Source organism: Nomascus leucogenys, chromosome 22a (assembly GCF_006542625.1).
Source record: "Nomascus leucogenys isolate Asia chromosome 22a, Asia_NLE_v1, whole genome shotgun sequence".
Classification (NCBI taxonomy): Eukaryota; Metazoa; Chordata; class Mammalia; order Primates; family Hylobatidae; genus Nomascus; species Nomascus leucogenys.
This window is the reverse complement of record NC_044402.1, coordinates 54,446,677-54,456,021: the sequence shown is the minus strand read 5'-3', so window position 1 is coordinate 54,456,021 and position 9,345 is coordinate 54,446,677.

Here is a 9,345-nt window from a genome sequence, read left to right as displayed (position 1 = left end):
TAGAAACATATAGCAAAAGATATTTATCAAATTAAAAAAAAATTTTTTTTAAATGAAATGGATAACTATAGACCCATTAGCAGATTAAAGGGGGAAAATTTATGCATCTCAATTGATGCAGCAAAGCCACTCAAAATATTCAACACCCGCAGCCAGAGGGAGGAAGATGAGGAGGGGTGGACCAGGCCTGGGAGGGTCCTGGGTGGGGCGCTAAGGAGAGGAGGTGCAGTATAGCCATGGGGCTCTGGGACGCATTCGAGCCCTAGGAGGGTGAGGTGGCCGAGGGCTGCTCCGATTCGCAGCAGCTTGTCTGTGCACTAGCACCCTAGAATGAGCAGTCTCCAGGCCATGAAGACCTTGTCCCTGGTCTTGCTGGTGGCCCTGCTGAGCATGGAGAGAGGGTCTGCGCTGCTACGGATGCTTGGCGGTCTCGGGAGGGGCCTTCTGCAGCGTGGTTTGTGCCCCTTCCCGGATGGGGTCTGTGTCTCCCAGGAAGTGAGCGTCTTTGGCAGTAAAGTGAGAAGGGAGAACAAGCTCTGCCTGCCCTCCTGCCAGAAGGACGTCGGATTCCCCCTGCTGAAACTTAGAAGTGCCGCCGTGGACTCCTAAATCTCCTGCTGCAAGGGAGACCTCTGCAATGCGGCGGTCCCGGCAGCCGGCAGCCCCTGAGCCCTGTGCGTGCAGCTCCTGCTCAGCCTGGGGTCAGTCTTCCTCTGGGCTCTGCTGTGAGGGCCTTTCGCGCCCCCTCCCCCTCCCCTGCAGCCCTACCCTCTGTCCCTGTGCGTCACCAGCTGCTTGGTTTTGAACAGCTGCTTCACTGAATTGCAGGAATTCTGGTGTGGCTTTTCAGCCATGAGATCAGGGGAAGGATGTGGCCAGGGCAGAGGTGGGGGCTTCCCTGTCAGGGGACATATCCCTGCTGAAACTCATTGTCCTCCGGGCCCAGGCCCTCCAGCCCATGCTCCCTGCAACACCACTTTTTTCAGAGCTGGGCCTTAGAGACCGGGCCCCACCGCTGGCTGCTTGGGACCCAGGGTCACAGAGAAACCGTGGCCCAGGGTGGGAGTCACCGGCTCCATCCAGCTTGCCACTAACTTGCCGAGGAGCCAAGGCCAACCCCTCACCTCTCTAGACCACCTGAACCCAAGCAAGGAGAGAATGTGGGTCCCAGGGGGCCCTGCTGGCCTCCCGCACAGAGTGAGGGCACTCCTCTCAAGGTCAATAAACAGCCCTTTGCTGGCAAAAATATATATATCTATATATTCAACACCCGTTGATATTTTTTTTAAAACTCCAGAAGCTGATAAAGGACATCTTCAAAAGTTTTGCAAAACACATCACCATAATGGTGAAATGTTGAAAGCATTCCTTTCAAGATGCAGAACAAGGCGAGGATGCCTGCTCTCAATAATCCTCATCAATACAACAATGGAAGTTGTAGCCAGTCCAATAAGCAACAAATATATAAGGATTACAAGAAACAATAATGTTAATATTCGCAGATGAAATTATTGCATGTGCAGCATCCCTAAAATAAAATTCAGATAGAATTGATAAGTTTAGCAAAGTTGATGGATAAAAAAATCAGTAAGAGGAAAAAAATTAATTTTCAAAATCAATTGCATTTCCATCTTCAGCAACACCAGTTAGAAAGTGTAACTGTAAAAATTATACCATTTGGTGGCCGGGCGCAGTGGCTGACACTTGTAATCCTAGCACTTTGGGAGGCCGAGGCGGGTGGATCACGAGGTCAGGAGATCGAGACCATCCTGGCTAACATGGTAAAACCCTGTCTCTACTAAAAATACAAAAAAAATTAGCCGGGCGTGGTGGCGGGCGCCTGTAGTCCCAGCTACTCAGGAGGCTGAGGCAGGAGAATGGCATGAACTCGGGAGGCGGAGCTTGCAGTGAGCCGTGATAGTGCCATTGCACTCCAGCCTGGGGCACAGAGCAAGACTGTGCCTCAAAAAAAAAAAAAGAAAAAGAAAAAAAAGAAATAGAAGGGAGGCAAGTTGGATTGAGAATGCTTGTGTAACATCAGGCCTGAAGGCACTTTCAGAAGCCAGGCATCGCCTATATTTCATCTCAAACTGCTACACAAGTGTTATTTCCAACCATGTGGCAATATCACACAATGTCACGACTACACGTGGAACTGAATGAAGGTCCTGGAGAGTCTCTCATAATAGAAATTTTCAGATCCAGACTTGGAAATAACTGGTCATTTAAGTGAGCTAGAGGTGGGGTTAAAATAAAGAATTGTGCTTTTCTATATTTTATTATCATTTCTCTGATGAGAAATGGAAGATGTTAAATAAAAATGGGAGTCTAGGCCCGGTGTGGTGGCTCAAGCCTGTAATCCCAGCACTTTGAGAGGCTGAGGCAGGTGGATCACCTGAGGTCGGAAGTTCAAGACCAGCCTGGCCAACATGGTGAAACCCCATCTCTACTAAAAATACAAAAATTGGCTGGGCGTGGTGGTGGGTGCCTGTAATCTCAGCTACTTGGGAGGCTGAGGCAGGAGAATTGCTTGAACCCAGGAGGCAGAGGTTGCAGTGAGCCAAGATCGCACCATTCCACTCCAGCCTGGGCAACAAGAGCAAAACTCCACCTAAAAAAACAAAGCCGGGCATGGTGGCTCATGCCTGTAAGCTGTAATCCCAGCACTTTGGGAGGCTGAGGCTGGCAAATCACCTGAGGTGGGGAGTTGAGACCAGCCTGACCAGCATGGAGAAACCCCGTCTCTACTAAAAATACAAAATTACCCAGATGTGGTAGTGCATGCCTGTAATCCCAGCTACTCGGGAGGCTGAGGCAGGAGAATTGCTAGAACCCAGGAGGCGGAGGTTGCGATGAGCCGAGATTGTGCCATTGGACTCCAGCCTGGGCAACAAGAATGAAACTCCATCTCATTAAAAAAAAAAAAGAAAGGGGGGAGGAGTCTAGACCAGGCACAGTAGCTCATGCCCGTAGTCCCAGGACTTTGGGAGGCCAAAGCAGATGGATTGCTTGAGCCCAGAAGTTCAAGACCAGCCTGGGAAACATGGGGAAACCCTGTCTCTACAAAAAATTAGCCAGGCATGGTGGCACATAGGTGTAGTCCCAGCTACTCAGGAGGCTGAAGTGGGAGGATCACCTGAGCCTGGGAGGTTGAGGCTGCAGTGAGTAATGATCACACCACTGTACTTCAGCCTGGGTGACAGAGTGAGATCCTGTCTTCAAAGAAAAAAAAAAAGGGCAGGGGGCAGTCTGTGCACACACATTCCCCTTCTTCCAGATCCCTGCCTTTGGACATGAAGACCTCCCTCTAGGGTCTCCAGTCCAAGCTGCCAGGGAGACATCACTCAGCACCACCACACCTTCCATCTGCGTGGACAGGCCTCCTAGGGGATGGCCACTTCTTGTGTAAGATCCATTACCACTCCGAAAATCAATGTCAAAGATCCAGGGAGGATACGCCCTCTAGAGGAGTTCTAGGGAAACATCTTCCTTTCCCTGATCACTGCTCCTTAAGAAAAATTAGTCACAAAAGGAAAAAAAAAAAGTGACTGTATTTCATAATGTCTTGGTTCATTTTTATACAAGCTGCAAATTCAATATAAGAAACACTTATGGGCCGGGCGCGGTGGCTCACGCCTATAATCCCAGCACTTTGGGAGGCTGAGGCGGGCGGATCACGAGGTCAGGAGATCGAGACCATCCTGGCTAACACGGTGAAACCCCGTCTCTACTAAAAATACAAAAAATTAGCCGGGCGTAGTGGCGGGCACCTGTAGTCCCAGCTACTCGGGAGGCTGAGGCAGGAGAATGGCGTGAACCCGGGAGGCGGAGCTTGCAGTGAGCCAAGATTGCGAGATTGCGCTACTGTAGTCCGGCCTGGGCGACGGAGCGAGACTCCGTCTCAAAAAAAAAAAAAAAAAAAAAAAAAAGAAACACTTATGGGCTGGGCACAGTGGCTCACCCCTGTAATCCCAGCACTTTGGGAGGGTGAGGCAGGCGGATCATGAGGTCAGGAGTTCAAGACCAGCCTGACCAACATGGTGAAACCCCGTTTCTACTAAAAATATAAAAATTAACTGGGCATGGTGGCGTGCCTCTAATCCCAGCTACTCAGGTGCCTGAGGCAGGAGAATTGCTTGAACCCGGGAGGTGGAGGTTGCAGTGAGCAGAGATCGCACCACTGAACTCCAGCCTGGGCTAACACAGCGACACTCCTTCTCGATAATAATAATAATAATAATAATTTAAAAAAAAGAAACACTTATTGTGTGCCAACGATCTGGACCCAGAGGCCCTGTGAAGATGCCACACCATGCTGCTTGCTGGGAATACAGCAGTGAACGCAACAGATGTGGGCCTCCATTTCTCAAAGTTCCTGCCCAGTGAGGAGTACAGATGAGCAGAGAGGCAGCGAAAAAAACTAAAAGAGATCATGCATGTGAAGTTCTTAGCACGGTCTGTACAATTGTATGTATCCCTGAGCTGCAGCAGCAGGGCACGACAGGCCAGAGCCAGGCTCATCAAGTGTGCAGAACTGAGAAGGGCTGCAGCACGGAACAGTCTGGGGAGCTGAGGCTGGTGGGATGGGTAGGAGGGGGCAGACCATGAAGGCTTTACCCTGGGGATAGGAGCAGGAGTCTCCTACAAATCTGTCAGTTGGTCGGGATTCCCTACTTCCAGGATGGGGAAGGGTGAAGCTTTACAGGGACAAAGTCTGTGCTGGAGTGAGCCGAGGAGTTCAAGACCAGCCTGGGCAACATGGGGAAAAGGAGTAAACACTCTTTTTCTTGTGCATCATGCAGTTTGCCACCATCTGCTATAGAGAGCCCCACAGGGCAAGGTTTCCTGCCGGGCCACCTCAAGTGCTACAGGCTTGCCCAGGGGATGTCCTGCCCACACAGGGTGCTGTGGCTCAGGCACTCAACCTTGGTCCAGCCTCTCACAGCTGAGCATAATACTGATACTGACACTGAGTCTTTGATAGAGGCTGTTAGTTTCCCCCCAGTATTGTTTCTCCAATCTTTTCCTCTTAATAAACGCTCGATTTTTTTTTTGCAAGACACAAGGCCACCAAAAAAGATCTCAATTCCCAGCCTCTCTTGAGACTAGGTCTGGCAATGGACAGTGCTCTGGCCAATAGAGCACAAATGGAAGTAATATATCCACATTTCAGGGAGAGCCCTAAAGGAAGGAGTATGCCCTTCCCCATCAAACCATGCCATTTGTTGAGAATAGAAGAACCACAAGCTTGGCCAGGCATGGTGGCTCACACCTGTAATCCCAGCACTTTGGGAGGCCAAAGAGGGCAGATCACCTGAGGTCAGGAGTTTGAGACCAGCCTGGCCAACCCGGTGAAACCCCGTCTCTACTAAAAATACAAAAATTAGCTGGGCGTGGTGGCACGTGCCTGTAATCCCAGCTACTTGGGAGGCTGAGGCAGGAGAATCGCTTGAACCCGGGAGGCGAAGGTTGCAGTGAGCCAAGATTGTGCCACTACACTCCAGCCTGGGCAACAGAGGGAGACTCCATCTCAAAAAAAAAAAAGAAGAAGAACCGCAAATTAGAAACGTCTTGCCTTCGTAGTGATCTTGGAAGTTCCACACCAGTCCTGGACTGATTATCTCAGAATTTGCTTACATGAAAAATTCACTTGTCTCTTGTTTAAGCCACTGTTATTTTGTGTCTTCTGTCACATGCAGCTGAACCAAATCCCATCTGAATTAGCCATTAATTACCACATATTGAGGACAATTGCCAATGCCCTTCTGTATCCCCTCAGAACCCTCCTTCCTTCCAGGACATGCTGACAAACCCCTGAAACTCACTGCCTCAACTACCTGGGGAGCAGCTTTCAGCCAGGGAGAAGGTAGGTAAAAATAACCCCTGCATCCACCTCTCGTCCTATCCAGTTACTATCTCTATATCGGGGGAAATTCAGCCAGATATCGGGCGAAATTCACCCCTGATATTTCACGTAGTTTCTTTTCTATTTTCCCTAAGTGTCGGCCGGTCTGAGAAATAAAGGGACAGAGTACAGAAGAGAGAAATGTTAAAGCTGGGTGTCCGGGGAGACATCACATGTCAGCAGGTTCCGTGATGCCCCCTGAGCCATAAAACCAGCAAGTTTTTATTAGTGATTTTCAAAAGGGGAGGGAGTGTACGAATAGGGTGTGGGTCACAGAGATCACGTGCTTCACAAGGTAATAGAATATCACAAGGCAAATGGAGGTAGGGCGAGATCACAGGACCACAGGACCGTGGCAAAATTAAAATTTCTAATGAAGTTTCAGGCACACATTGTCATTGATAACATCTTATCAGTAGACAGGGTTTGAGAGCAGACAACCGGTCTGACCAAAAATTTATTAGGTGGGAATTTCCTCATCCTAATAAGCCTGGGAGCGCTATGGGAGACTGGAGCTTATTTCATCCCTACACCTCGACCATAAAAGACGGCCACCCCTCAAAGTGGCCATTTCAGAGGCCTACCCTCAGGGACGCATTCTCTTTCTCAGGGATGTTCCTTGCTGAGAAAAAGAATTCGGCGATATTTCTCCCATTTGCTTTTGAAAGAAGAGAAATATGGCTCTGTTCCACCCGGCTCATGGGCAGTCAGAGTTTAAGGTTATCTCTCTTGTTCTCTGAACATTGCTGTTATCCTGTTCTTTTTTCAAGGTGCCCAGATTTCATATTGTTCAAACACACATGCTCTACAAACAATTTGTGCAGTTAACACAATCAACACAGGGTCCTGAGGCAACATACATCCTCCTCAGCTTACGAAGATGATGGGGTTAAGAGATTAAAGACAGGCATAGGAAATCACAAGGGTATTGATTGGGGAAGTGATAAGTGTCCATGAAATCTTCACAATTTATGTTCAGAGATTGCAGTAAAGACAGGCATAAGAAATTATAAAAGTATTAATTTGGGGAACTAATAAATGTCCATGAAATCTTCACAATTTTTGTTCTTCTGCCATGGATTCAGCTGGTCCCTCCGTTCGGGGTTCCTGACTTCCCACAAAAGATTGTTGACCACATTCTTGTTCCTGAATACTTTCTTCCTTTTATGTCTGTGGTGCTGCCTGAGTCTATGTTTCAGGCTCCTTTCCTCCCTCCATCCTTTGAGCAAGTCTCTGGTTTCTGTCTTAGGTCTTCTGGCCTTTCTCTCCACATGGTCTCAACCAATCCTGTGTTTTGATGGCCCCTGTATATTTATGACTCCAAATCTACATCCAACCAGACTTCTCTTCTGAGTTCTAACACCAATGCCCAACCTCCTTCTAGACACACATTCTTTTTAGTGTTTGATTGTTTGTTTGTTTGTTTGTTTTTGAGATAGCATCTTGCTTTATCACCCAGGCTGGAGTGCAGTGGTGCGACCACAGCACGACTTACATAAATTTTTCGTGTAAGCAACTTCTGAGATAATCAGCCCAGGACTGGTGTGGCACTTGCAAGATCATTAGGGAGGCAAGATGATTCAAGCTTGCAGTTCTTCTATTCTCAACAAATGGCATGGTTTGATGGGGAAGGGCACACTCCACCCTTTAGGGCATTGATACCTGAAGCTCAAGTGATCCTCCCACCTCAGCCTCCCAAGTAGCTGGTGCTACTTGCACCACCATGCCCGGCTGATTTTTTTGTTTTTTGAGTGTGTTTTTGAGATGGAGTCTAGCTCTGTTGCCCAGGCTGGATGGAGTGCAGTGGTACGATCTCGGCTCACTGCAACCTCCGCCTCCTAGATTCAAACGATTCTCCTGCCTCAGCCTCCCGACTAGCTGGGACTACAGGCTCCCGCCACCTCACCTGGCTAATTTTTGTATTTTTAGTAGAGATGGGGTTTCACCATATTGGCCAGGCGGGTCTCGAACTCCTAACCTTGTGATCCGCTCACCTCGGCCTCCCAAAGTGCTGGGATTATAGATGTGAGCCACAGTGCCCGGCCTTTTTTGCGTTTTTTGTAGAGATGAGGTCTCCTTATGCTGCCTGGGCTGGTCTCAAACTCCTGGACTCAAGCCATCTGCCTTCCATGGCCTCCCAGAGTGCTGGGATTACAGGCATGAGCCACTGCACCCAGCCTAGACATTGTTGCTGTGCCTCCACACTGTCCCTATGCCTGAGTGACCTGGGCCATGCCTCGGACCCTGTGCTTGAAGGGACTCTGCACTTTGGAGTATCTTCCTTGAAATTTCCTAAGTCACTCTACAGAGCCTAGGCCAGCCTGTGCCAGCAGAGAACTCGTTCCCATGGGGTTCTGTAGCCTTGTAGGATCAATTCTGCTAGCAGAGAGGTATTTCTTTTATGGATCGCACATTATTGGGCCACCAGCTGGTCCACTTTGACCCTTAAGCTTGAGCTATATGTGTGGGTCCTAGTGATGGCTCCCCCGCCCCCATTCTTTGTGTTCCAACTGTGGTGGTATCTCTGTTACCTTAGAGTGGCAGGTAGTCAAAGGAGTCCTTCGTCCTGTATGTCCCTCACTGATGGTGTCGCGCCACATGCTTCACTGGCACCCAGGAAAGTCATCCCATCCACTCCATAGTCTCTGTGCTACATGCCAGATTGTCCTCTGGGGATAGCTCTGCCTATCTCCTCTCAAAGCTTTCAAGAAAGTTGTTCCACAGCCCAACAGGCTCTTCCCATTAATGTCCTCTCTTCTCTTCAATTGATGCGCTGAGCTTCTGCTCTCCCAGGTTAACTATGCTGGTGAAGGGATGGACTTTCTTTATATGAAAGTGACTGCTTGGCCGGGTGCGGTGGCTCACGCTTGTAATCCCAGCACTTTGGGAGGCCGAGGCAGGAGGATCACGAGGTCAGGAGATCAAGACCACGGTGAAACCCTGTCTCTACTAAAAATACAAAAAAAAATTAGCCGGGCGTGGTGGCGGGCGCCTGTAGTCCCAGCTACTCGGAGAGGCTGAGGCAGGAGAATGGCGTGAACCCAGGAGGCGGAGCTTGCAGTGAGCCGAGATTGCTCCACTGCACTCCAGCCTGGGCAAGAGAGCGAGACTCTGTTTCAAAAAAAAAAAAAAAAAGAAAATGACTGCTTGGCCTGATGCAGTGGCTTACCCTTATAATCCCAGCACTTTGGAAGGCGAAGGTGGGAGGATTGCTTGAGACCAGGAATTCAGCACCAGCTTGGGCAACAAAGTGAGACCTCTTCTCTACTAAAAAAAGAAGGAAAAGAAAGGGACTGCCCTTCTCATTCCACCTACAGGCCGCTCACCTATCCACCCTACTGGTGGTCCTGTGTAAAATGTAAGGGTGCTGCCATCATTGAAAGTGATCACATTCAGCCAGGCATGGTGGCTAACGCCTGTAATCCCAGCACTTTGGGAGG